General features: G+C 40.7%; 1 pseudogene; it reads right to left on the reverse strand.

The window, feature by feature from the left end:
* Positions 1–10,561: 10,561 nt before the first annotated feature.
* Positions 10,562–10,660, reverse strand: LOC140473120 (U6 spliceosomal RNA; annotated as a pseudogene).
* Positions 10,661–10,908: the final 248 nt, after the last annotated feature.

Here is a 10,908-nt window from a genome sequence, read left to right on the forward strand (position 1 = left end):
AAATCAAGCTATCACTGTCTAAGGTATTGTGTGGGCATCTTTCCCCACTTGGTATCAGAAGGTTAGTCTGGATGCCAGCAAGAATCATTGGTCACCTTTAATCTACCCAAGTCATTTCAGATGGATCAGGAGGATGAGCACAGCAAAATAGACCTCTAAACTGTAGGTCAGGGCAAATTGGAATTGCAGTAGGTGAATATGTATACAGTAAGCATTACATGGAGGGAGAATTCATGAAAGGCAGGCATGTGAATGGCAGAGCTTTGGAAACTGCAAGTGGATAAAGCTTAATGGTTACATGACCCAGATTGATGTGAGTTTTAGGACATTCAACATTGAAGGTGGAGAGGAGAGAGTTAATATTTAAGATCTTGTAACAAAGTAATTAACACATAGTACTACCTCAGGAAGACTCCATAGTTATTTGTAATAATGTTTCTGAGTCACAAAATGAGCATCAAACTTGTAACGACCTTGTGAATGGAAGTACAGTAAATCAAGTCAAGGAAGACAAAGGGTAAGGAGGCATTTGTGGAAGAGCTCGTGAATTCAGCAATTAGCACCAAATCAAGGAGGACAAAGCCGATCAAGGTGGAACATCTGCTGACAACAGCAATCGGGAACAAAGGCAGTTTCTTGTGAAATGTACATGTAACTTGTAGATTCACAAAATTGCATAAATAAACAATCCCAAGCTGTATTCGATAAGAAGTCCGGGCATCCCTTTGAGGACTTGACTTCTCCCAAAAGCTTTTGTCAATAAACTCTGTGTTTAACCCACTATCGATCTCAGCATGGTAATATTTTACTGACAACAAATATTATTTATCATTATGTCACAAGATTGCAAAGCAAACTACAGTGAAACAAATCTTAGTTTACTAAAAATAGTATTTTAGGTGGATCAATACATATTTGCCCAAAGTAGCATCAGTGTGGACTGTGTTTGGATGCAGATTGACCTGGTTTTTAATTGTTCTGATTCATTCACGTTGGAAACAGAGTTTGGAACTAACGGTGTCCAGATAATTGATGACAATATCACTTTATGTTGACTAATGCCACATTTGGGATCTCCATCAGAACTTACAATGACTTGAATATCCTGTTTAATATGGGTTAGAAGATTCATGTTTGATCACAACAAAGTATATCAACATCACTTATCATTATCATTTACCAGGAAGCAACTGTTTGAAGGGAAATCCACATTCAATATGTGGAAGGCTTTTAAAGAGAGTTGATTAGAATTCAGGAGACTTATGTTTCTGTGAAAAATGAGGGATAGAAATGGCAAGATTAGGGAACCATGGATGATAGGTGAAATAGTGAGACTAGCTGAGAGGAAAAAGAATGCATACATAAGGTCTAGGCGACCAATGGCAGACGAAGCTTTGGAAGCATATCAGGAATGTAGGACCAATCTGAAACGAGGAGTTAAGAGGGCTACAAGGGGTCACGAAGTATCCTTAGCGAGCAGGGTTAAGGAAAACCCCAAAGCCTTTTATTCATATATAAGGAGCAAGAGGGTAACTAGGGAAAGGGTTGGTCCGCTCAAGGACAAAGGGGGAGAGGTATGCGTGGAGTCAGAGAAAATGGCTGAGATTCTTAATGATTCCTTTGTATTGGTATTCACCAAGGAGAGGGATATGGCAGATGTTGAGGTTAGGAATAGATCTTTGAGTACTCTAGGTGAAGTCGGCATAAGGAGGGAGGGAGGAATTGTTATGTATTCTAAAAGCCACTAAGGTGGACAGGTCTCCAGGACCGAATGGGATCTATCCTAGGTTACTGAGGGAAGCAAGAGAGGAAGTAGCTGGGGCTTTAACAGATATCTTTACAGCATCCTTGAAAACAGGGGAGGTCTCAGAAGACTGAAGAGTTGCTAATGTTGTCCCTTGTTTAAGATGGGTAGCAGGGATAATCCAGGTAATTACAGACATGTGAGCCTGACTCAGTGGTAGGGAAGCTACTGGAGAAAATACTATAGGATAGGATATATGCCCATTTAAAAGAAAATGGGCTTATCAGTCATCGACAGCCTGATTTTGTACAAGGAAGGTCATGTCTTACAAACCTAATAGAATTGTTTGAAGAGGTAACAAAGTTGATTGATGAGGGAAAGGATGTAGATGTCACATACATGGACTTTAGTAAAGCATTTGATATGGTTCCCCATGGTAGTCTAATGAAGAAGGTGAAGTTGCATGGGGTCCAGGGTGTTCTAGCTAGATGGATAGAGAACTGATTGGGCAACAGGAGACAGAGAGTAGTAGTGGAAGAGAGGTTTTCCTTTCATCTGCAAGTTTGCAGATAACACTAAGATTGGTGGAGTAGCAGATAGTGAAGGGGCCTGTCAAAGAATACAGCTGAATATAGATAGATTGGAGAGTTGGGCAGAGAAATGGCAGATGGAATTCAATCTGGAGAAATGCGCAGTAATGCACTTTGGAAGATGCAATTCCAAAGCGAACTATACAAGAAATGGTAAAGTCCTGGTGAAAATTGATGTACAGAGACGTATGGGTGTTCAGGTCCATTGTTCCCTGAAGGTGGCAACACAGGTCAATAAAGTGGTCAAGAAGGCATATGGCATGCTTTCCATCATTGGACGGGTTATTGAGTATAAGAGTTGGCAGGTCATGTTACAGTTGTATAAGACTTGGTTCGGCCACATTTGGAATACTGCGTACAGTTCTGATAACCAAAAGGATGTGGATGATTTGGAGAGGGTGCAGAGGAGGTTCACCAGGATGTTGCCTGGCATGGAGGGTGCTAGCTATGAGGAGAGGTTGAGTAGATTAGGATTATTTTCATTGGAAAGAAGAGGTTGAGGGGGACCTGATTGAGGTCTACAAAATCATGAGAGGTATAGACAGACTGGATAGCAATAAACTTTTCTCCAGAGTGGAGGACTCAATTACTAGGGGTCATGAGTTCAAAGTGAGAAGGGAAAAGTTTAGGGGAGATACACATGGAAAGTTCTTCATGCAGAGGGTGGTGGGTGCCTGGAGTGCGCTGCCAGCGGAGGTGGTAGAGTTGGGAGTGATTAGTGACAAGATACATGAATGGCAGGAAGCAAAGGGATACAGATCCTTAGAAAATAGGCAGCAGATTTAGATAGAGGATCTGGATCAGCACAGGCTTGGAGGGCCGAAGAGGCTGTTCCTGTGCTGTAATGTTCTTTGTAATGTGCTCAGAACATTGTTTAGATTCTTGAAAATGCAGTGTCACACTGATCTTAGAGCTTACTCACACTAATTGTATAAGTGTTCCACACAATTACTTTTCAAAATTAATGGCACCTTCCCATGAAGTTTTTCTATTTTAACTCTTTCTCACTTTTGTTTTCATTTTGTATTCAGAACAGACTCATGAAAGTGGTGTGGTTTATATCTTCCCTCTAAAAGTCTTTTAAGGAGGTAATAGTGTATCGCACAGGATGAAATTAAAATTCTGATGCAAAAGTGTGGATAGGATTGGTGGGTTTTAGGGCACTGCTGCTGCTCCCGTGGAGACATTCTTGTTTGTATTTACTGCTTAGATTCACAAATGGAAATTGACCACAACTGAGTCACTGTTTCAGAAAGTTTTGATTTCCCTTGAGTTTCTTTCTGGCAGGAAACTCCAGTTTAACTACAACAAAACAAAACTGAAACAATTTTCAGTTTGCAGACACTGAACACTATGATTCATTAATAATACTGAGATAACACATTGGCTTTTGTGGGAACACAGAATTCAATGCATCAGTCTGCAGTTTGTAAATATTTATTCCATATCACTTCAGCATTTTCCTAGCTAGTACGTACATCATCAACTATTATTGTTAATTGAACAAAAATAAGAAGAATCTTAATTTATTGAATGTAAAACAACAGAGCCCTAAACACTTATTCACCTTAAGTATTTTTCTTTTCTGTAGTTTAAATTGAAGTCCCAGAACAAAGCACATCAATTAGTTGCTGATGCGTAATCATGACGTGGGCTTTGCTGGTAATTAAATATATTTCCATCAACCCTTGAAAATAATACACTGTCAATAGTTTTATCTCATGCAAGTTTCATTGTTATTGCCATTTTTACACATATTGCTTTGAGCACTGTTGTGAACATATCTAGCACACAGAAAAATATAATTAAAACAATATAATACTGGAGTTATTCTGTCTTACCATCATTTAGCAAACCTACGATTATGTTATCATTTTAATGATAGGACTCTATTAACTATATATTCCCAGTAAACTAGTGATTACATAATTACTGTACTCCAGTCTTATCAGATCTATGCTGAATTATGCAAAGCACTTTCATCAGAACTGTGGGCAATTTATTTTGAAGGATATATACTTATAAAGTATTAAGTCTATTTCAAAAGGTAAGAATTCTATGTTGCTTTTGTGTCTTCTTGCTGGAGTAGAAGGAATGTTACAAATTACTTTTGACCACCAAGTAATATAAGTTAATCACATACAAGAATATTATTCATATGAAACCTACAATCTTAGCCTAAGATAAAATAACAAGAACAATGTAGTACTTTCATGATATTAGTGATATTAAAGAGGAATGTTCCTTTGTCTTTAAAAAAATGTTGATTCAAATAGTAGGGACTATTAATGTCATCTGTTCCAGTTTGATCGTTTGACATGACTATTATTAAAATGTCCAAATGTTAAAATAATTTGAAACAACTTAACTATAAGACAATAAATATGAATTGTATTATTCAAAGAATGTGAGAATTACATAGAATTGTTTCTTGTTTATTTCTTTGTGTTTCACCATTTCTGCAATAATTTTATTAATTGTCTTTTTCTGAAAGTGGTGTCGCTGCTGAGGTATGTTTCAGAGGTGCACAGGGTGAGCTGTGGCTGAGGGAGTCAGCAAGCCAATTAAATATGGGTGACTCCAAAGATCAAATCTCAATATCCAGGGCTGAAATACAGTCTTTAAAAAGTGCACAGACTCTAAAATTTCAAACAAGCCCTGGATGTTATTGAACTGAATAACACAAGAAGCACCAAAAACTAGCCAGAATTCAGATTTTTCCGCATTTTGATCAATATTTTAAGAGATACTATTTTTGACGAGGGGAAGCTACAGATTAACCTTCTCCCTGTCTTCCCAGATCAAGAAAAGAATTTATGGGCTTCAACAGGAATCCTGCTCTTTGTGACTCCCTGGGCTAGAATGAAATAGTTGGGATATGAATGAAGCTATGGTCTCAAAATAGATGCTAAACCAAGGGAACGATAATCAAGCCTGGAAAAGATATTTTTTTTTCATTATTTAATTGGGCTCTTTCTTTTCAATTAAGATCACAAGGTGTCACTTCTACACCACATTAGTTGTTCAAAGTGGCCACAATTAATGTCTCTTTGGTGTCAGCGATAGTGCAACCGACTTCAAATGTTTCAACAATGATCTTCCCTCATTCTAAACTCAAAGGTGAGGACATTCACTGATGATTGCACAAAGTTCAGCATTATTTATGGCCGTTGCAGACACTGAAGCAGTCTGTATGCAAGTACAGCAAGATCAGGATGACATTCTGTCTTGGGCTATTATTGTAAATAGCAATTAATATTCATGTTGCACAAAGTGTCAGGCATAGACCATCTCCAACAAAAGAGAATTCAACAATCACTCCTTGACATTCAATAGTATTAGCATAACTGAATCCTTCACTATTAACATCAGGGAAAGTTTGAGGGGTGAGGGAATGAGGAGAGTGGGATTTCATTGATCAGAAACTGAACTGGACTAGCTATATGCATGCTGTGACTACAAAAGCAGCTCAAAAACTAGGAATTTTGTGGCAGGTAACTCTGCTCTTGATACTCTAAATCATGTTGATTATGTACAAGGCCCCATCCAGGTGTGTTCACTTACTTGTTTGAGTGAAGCTCCAACAACACTCAAAAAACTCAACACCATCCAAAACAAAAGCCTGCTTGATTGGCACCTCAACTAACACTCTCAGCATTCCCTCCCTCTATCAGTAATGCACAGTGACAGCAGTGCATACCATCTACTAGATTGACTGCAGTAACTCACCAAGACTCGTTAGATAACACCTCACAAAGCTACAGCAGCAGAAACAGAAAACCAACTGCAAGGTCATCTCCAATTACTCACCATCCTGACTTGGAACAAATTTTACATTTTACTGAACAGATTTCTGTGTAAATGAATTACATAAAGTTGCCCTATAAATAAAAATAACTAACAATTTATAATGTTTCTTGCATTTATTTATGGATTCCTTAATCTTCTTACTATTTATGTCAAATGGGGTGATATGAGCTTCAGGAATAGTGAGGCTACAGACCAGATCAAAGATATTTTAAAGATCTTTTTTGAAGCTATTGGAAAAAGTGACAAGATGATTTGAGTTTGCAAGTATGTTCCAGAAATGGGGTACAGTAGCAACAGCCTTGGCAGGTGATGTGATTGGCTATCTAGAGTCAGGAATGTAGAATGTGAACTTGGTCATAAGATGATGCTGAGGACATAGATGTTGGAAGGTAAGCTCAAATGGGTTTCTGAAATCACTAATAGTCTCTTTCAAAGTTTCAACTATCTACAAAGTACAAGTCAGGAGTGTGATGGAATACTCCCCATTTGCCTGCGTGAGTGCAGCTCCAACAACACTCAATAAGCTTGACACCATCCAGGACAAAGCAGCTTGCTTGATTGGCTTCACATTCACAAGCGTCCACTCTCTCCACCACTGTCACTCAGTATGTACCATCTACAAGATGCACTTCAGAAATTCACCAAAAATCCTTAGACAGCACTTGTTAAACACAACCACTTCCAATTTCCAATTCTATCACAAGGGAATTGGATACATGGGAATACCAGCATCTGCATGTTCCCCTCCAAGTCACTCACCATGGACTTTCTCAAGGGCAACTAAGAAGGTGCAATAAGTGCTGGCCAACCATGATGCCCACATACTGTGAATGAATAAAAAGAAATCACCATTCCTTTATTGACACTGGGACAAAATCCTGAAACTCCCTTCCCTAACAGCACTGTAGATGTACCTACATGATTTGGACTACAGTGGTTCAAGAACACAGTCCACCATCACTTTTATAACGGCAAATAGGGATGAGCAATAAAAGCTGGTCTAACCAGTCACATCTTCATTTTCTGAATGTAGAACTTTCTTAAGAAGTGTGAGACCTCCCTGACTAAGCAGAGACGTTATCACTGATGTCTGGAGCTTGGGTTTAGGGTGATTGGGAGGTTTCCACGTCACAACATGAAAACAATCAGTTCTATAGCTCTTGTCTTAAATTTCTGCTCAATGGTTTCTCATCTCTAACTGAGGGGCTTGGGTTTAAGGCCCACTTCAAATACATGAGGAAATAATCCAGGCAAACCGTACAATATAGTACTGAGGGAATGTTACACTGTTGGAGTTTCCACTTCATTGTGACATTAAAGTAAGACCTTGGTTGCTTTTTTTTTAGGTGGATGTAAAGGATTCCATTGCACTTCTGTCCTTTATTTATTCCTCAACCAACCTCACTATGGTCATCTATTTCATTTCTGTTTGACAGACTTTGTCTTGTGAAAATTGGCTGCCACAATTTCCCATATCATAGGAAGGACTATAATTCAAACGTAGTTCATTAGGTTCAGCTGTGACAGGTACTAAATAAATCAACTCCTTTCTTTTGCATTTTCAGCCATTGAATATTTTGATGACACTTTTGTGAAAAGAAAACCTCACAAGATACCGTAGAATCCGAGAAGAATCTTCACTTTCTTTTGGCGGCAGTTGGAGTCGGAGGATTGACAGCAAGGACCAGAGGCCTGACAGGAATGTAAACTTTAAAAGATATAAAAGCTTACCTTGTGTATAGGCTGAGCGCACACTGAGCAGGAGCAGACAAAGTATGTGAGGTTTTATATTTGGGTGGTTGCTTTACCCGAAACACTACTCGGGTCATGTTTCCGAAACGTCCTCCTCCTCTAACCAAAAAAATGTTCTGTGCGCCAATTGGTAAGTTGACTTGTTTCTTTTATTAGTTTTTCAGTAGTCTCGTTGGGAATTTAGAATAGTGGAAATGGAGGTTAGGGCAGTTGAATGTTGCTCCTGCAGAATGTGGGAGGTAAGGGTCACCACTAATGTCCCTGCTGACTGCAGCTGTGGGAAGCGCACCCAACTTCAGCTCCTTGAAAACTGCAATAGGGGAACTGGAGCTGGAGCTGGATGAATTTCAGATCATTCGGGAGGCGGAGGGGGTTATTGAGGGGAGTTACAGGGAGATAGTCATACCTCAGGTCAAAGAAAAAGATAGATAGGCTACCAACAGGAGATGGAAAGGGAACCGGCAGGTAGTGCAGGGATCCCCTGTGGTCGTTCCTCTCAAAAACAAGAATACCATGTTGGATACTGTGGGGGGGTATGACTTACCAGGGGTAAGCAATGGGACACAGGTGTCTGGCACAGAGTCTGTCCTTGTGCTCAGAAGGGAAGGGGAGAGGAGCAGAGCATTAGTCATTGGGAACTTCATAGTTAGGTGGACAGATAGGAGGTTCTGTGGGAATGAGAGAGACTCACGGTTGGTGTGTTTGCCTCCCAGGTGCCAGGGTTCGTGATGTCTCTGATCGTGTTTTCCAAACCCTTGAGGGGGAGGGGGAGCAGCGCCAACTCGTGGTCCACATAGGAACCAGCGACATAGGTAAGAAGTGAGATGGGGATTTAAAGCAGAAATTTAAGGACTTAAGTTGGAAGCTTAGAGCTAGAACAAACAGAGTTGTTATCTCTGTTTTTTTGCCTGTGCCACGTGCTAGCAAAGCAAGGAATAGGGAGAGAGAGGAGTTGAACACAGGATGGAGGGTTTTGGATTCCTGGATAATTGGGGCTCTTTCTGGCTCTACAAACAGGATGGTCTTCACCTGAACCAGAGGGGTACCAATATCCTGGGGAGCAAGTTTGTTGATGCTCTTCAGGTTGGTTTAAACTAATTCAGCAGGAGGATGGGAACCGAAATTGTAGTTTGAGTATATGGAAGGATGAGAATAGTCAAGGCAGAACTAAGATTTTAAGATCACAAGAAGGCACTGGCAGGCAAGAGGTTGGTGTGAAGTGTGTCTGCTTCAACACCCGGAGTGTCCGGAATAAGGTGGGTGAATGTGCCGCATGGGTTGGTACCTGGGATTTTGGTGTTGTGGCCATTTCAGAGAATGGGTAGAGCAGGGACAGGAATGGTTGTTCCGGGAATGGTTGTTGCATGTTCCGGGATTTAGATATTTCAGTAAGAACAGAGAAAATTGTAAAAGAGGTGGGGGTTAGTCAAGGACAATACCATAGTTGCAGAAAGGACTTTGAGAACTCCTCTACTGAGGTAGTATGGGCTGAGATTAGAAACAGGAAAGGAGAGGTTACCCTGATGGGAGTTTTCTATAGACCTCCAAATAGTTCCAGAGATATGGATGATAGGAGAGCAAAGATGATCCTCGATAGGAGCAAGAGTGACAGGGTAGTTGTTATATTTCCAAATATTGACTGGGAATACTATTGTTCGAGTACTTTAGATAGGTCAGTTTTTGTCCAATGTGTTCAGGAGGGTTTCCTGACACAGTATGTAGACAGTATCTCAATCCCAACCCCCGGATTCAGCACCGCCCTCTTGACCTGCAATCTTCTTCCCGATCTTCCCGACCTCTCCGCCCCCACCCCCTCTCCGGCCTATCACCCTCACCCTCACCTCCTTCCACCTATCGTATTCCCAGCACCCCTCCCCCAAATTCCCTCCCCCCTACCTTTTATCTCAGCCCACCTGGCACACCAGCCTCATTCCTGAAGAAGGGCTAATGCCCAAAACGTCAATTCTCCTGCTCCTCGGATGCTGCCTGGCCTGCTGTGTTTTTCCAGCACCACATTTTTCAACTCTGGTCTCCAGCATCTGCAGTCCTCACTTTCTCACAGTATGTAGACAGGCCAACAAGGGGCGAGGTCACATTAGATTTGGTACTGGGTAATGAACCCAGCTAGGTATTAGACTTGGAGGTAGGTGCACACTTTGGTGATGGTGACCACAATTCAGTTAGGTTTACTTTAGTGATGGAAAGGGATAGATATATACTGCAGGACAACAGTTATAGCTGGGGGAAAGGCAATTACGATTCAGTTAAGCAGGATTTAGGATGCATATGATGGGAAAGGAAACTGCAGGGGATGGGCACAATTGAAATGTGGAGCTTATTCAAGGTCCAGCTTCCTGATTTACTAAGGAGATTGAATCTCTTGTCAAGAGGAAGAAGAAGGCTTATGTTTGGATGAGATGTGATGACTCAGTTAGGGTACTTATGAGTTATAAGTTAGCCAGGAAAAACCTAAAGAGAGAGCTAAGAAGAGCCAGGAGGGGACATGGGAAGTTATTGGCGGATAGGATCAAGGAAAACCGTAAGGCTTTCTTTAGCTATATCAGGAATAAAAGAATGACTAGTGTAAGATTAGTGCCCGGGTCTAGAATAGTGTGGTGCTGGAAAAGCACAGCAGGTCAGGCAGCATCCAAGGAGCAGGAAAACCAAAAATATGAATTTGCGTGTCATCTTTGGGCAGGGGCCATGCTAATTTTCTCTGTATCGTTCCAATTTTAGTATTTGTGCTGCCAAATTCGTGAAGCGTTCTATATTTTTCATTTTCCTGGTCCTTGGATGCTGCCTGACCTACTGTGCTTTTCCAGCACCACTCTAATCTAGAACTCTGATCTCCAGCATCTGCAGTCCTCACGTTTGCCTAAGATTAGGGCCAATCAAGGATAGTAGTAGGAAGTCGAGCGTGGAGTCCAAGGAGATAGGGGAAGTGATAAATGAATATTTTTTGTCAGTATTCACACAAAAAAAAGACATTGTTGTTGAGGAGAATACTGAGTT

This window comes from Chiloscyllium punctatum, chromosome 3, assembly GCF_047496795.1.
Source record: "Chiloscyllium punctatum isolate Juve2018m chromosome 3, sChiPun1.3, whole genome shotgun sequence".
Taxonomy (NCBI): domain Eukaryota; kingdom Metazoa; phylum Chordata; class Chondrichthyes; order Orectolobiformes; family Hemiscylliidae; genus Chiloscyllium; species Chiloscyllium punctatum.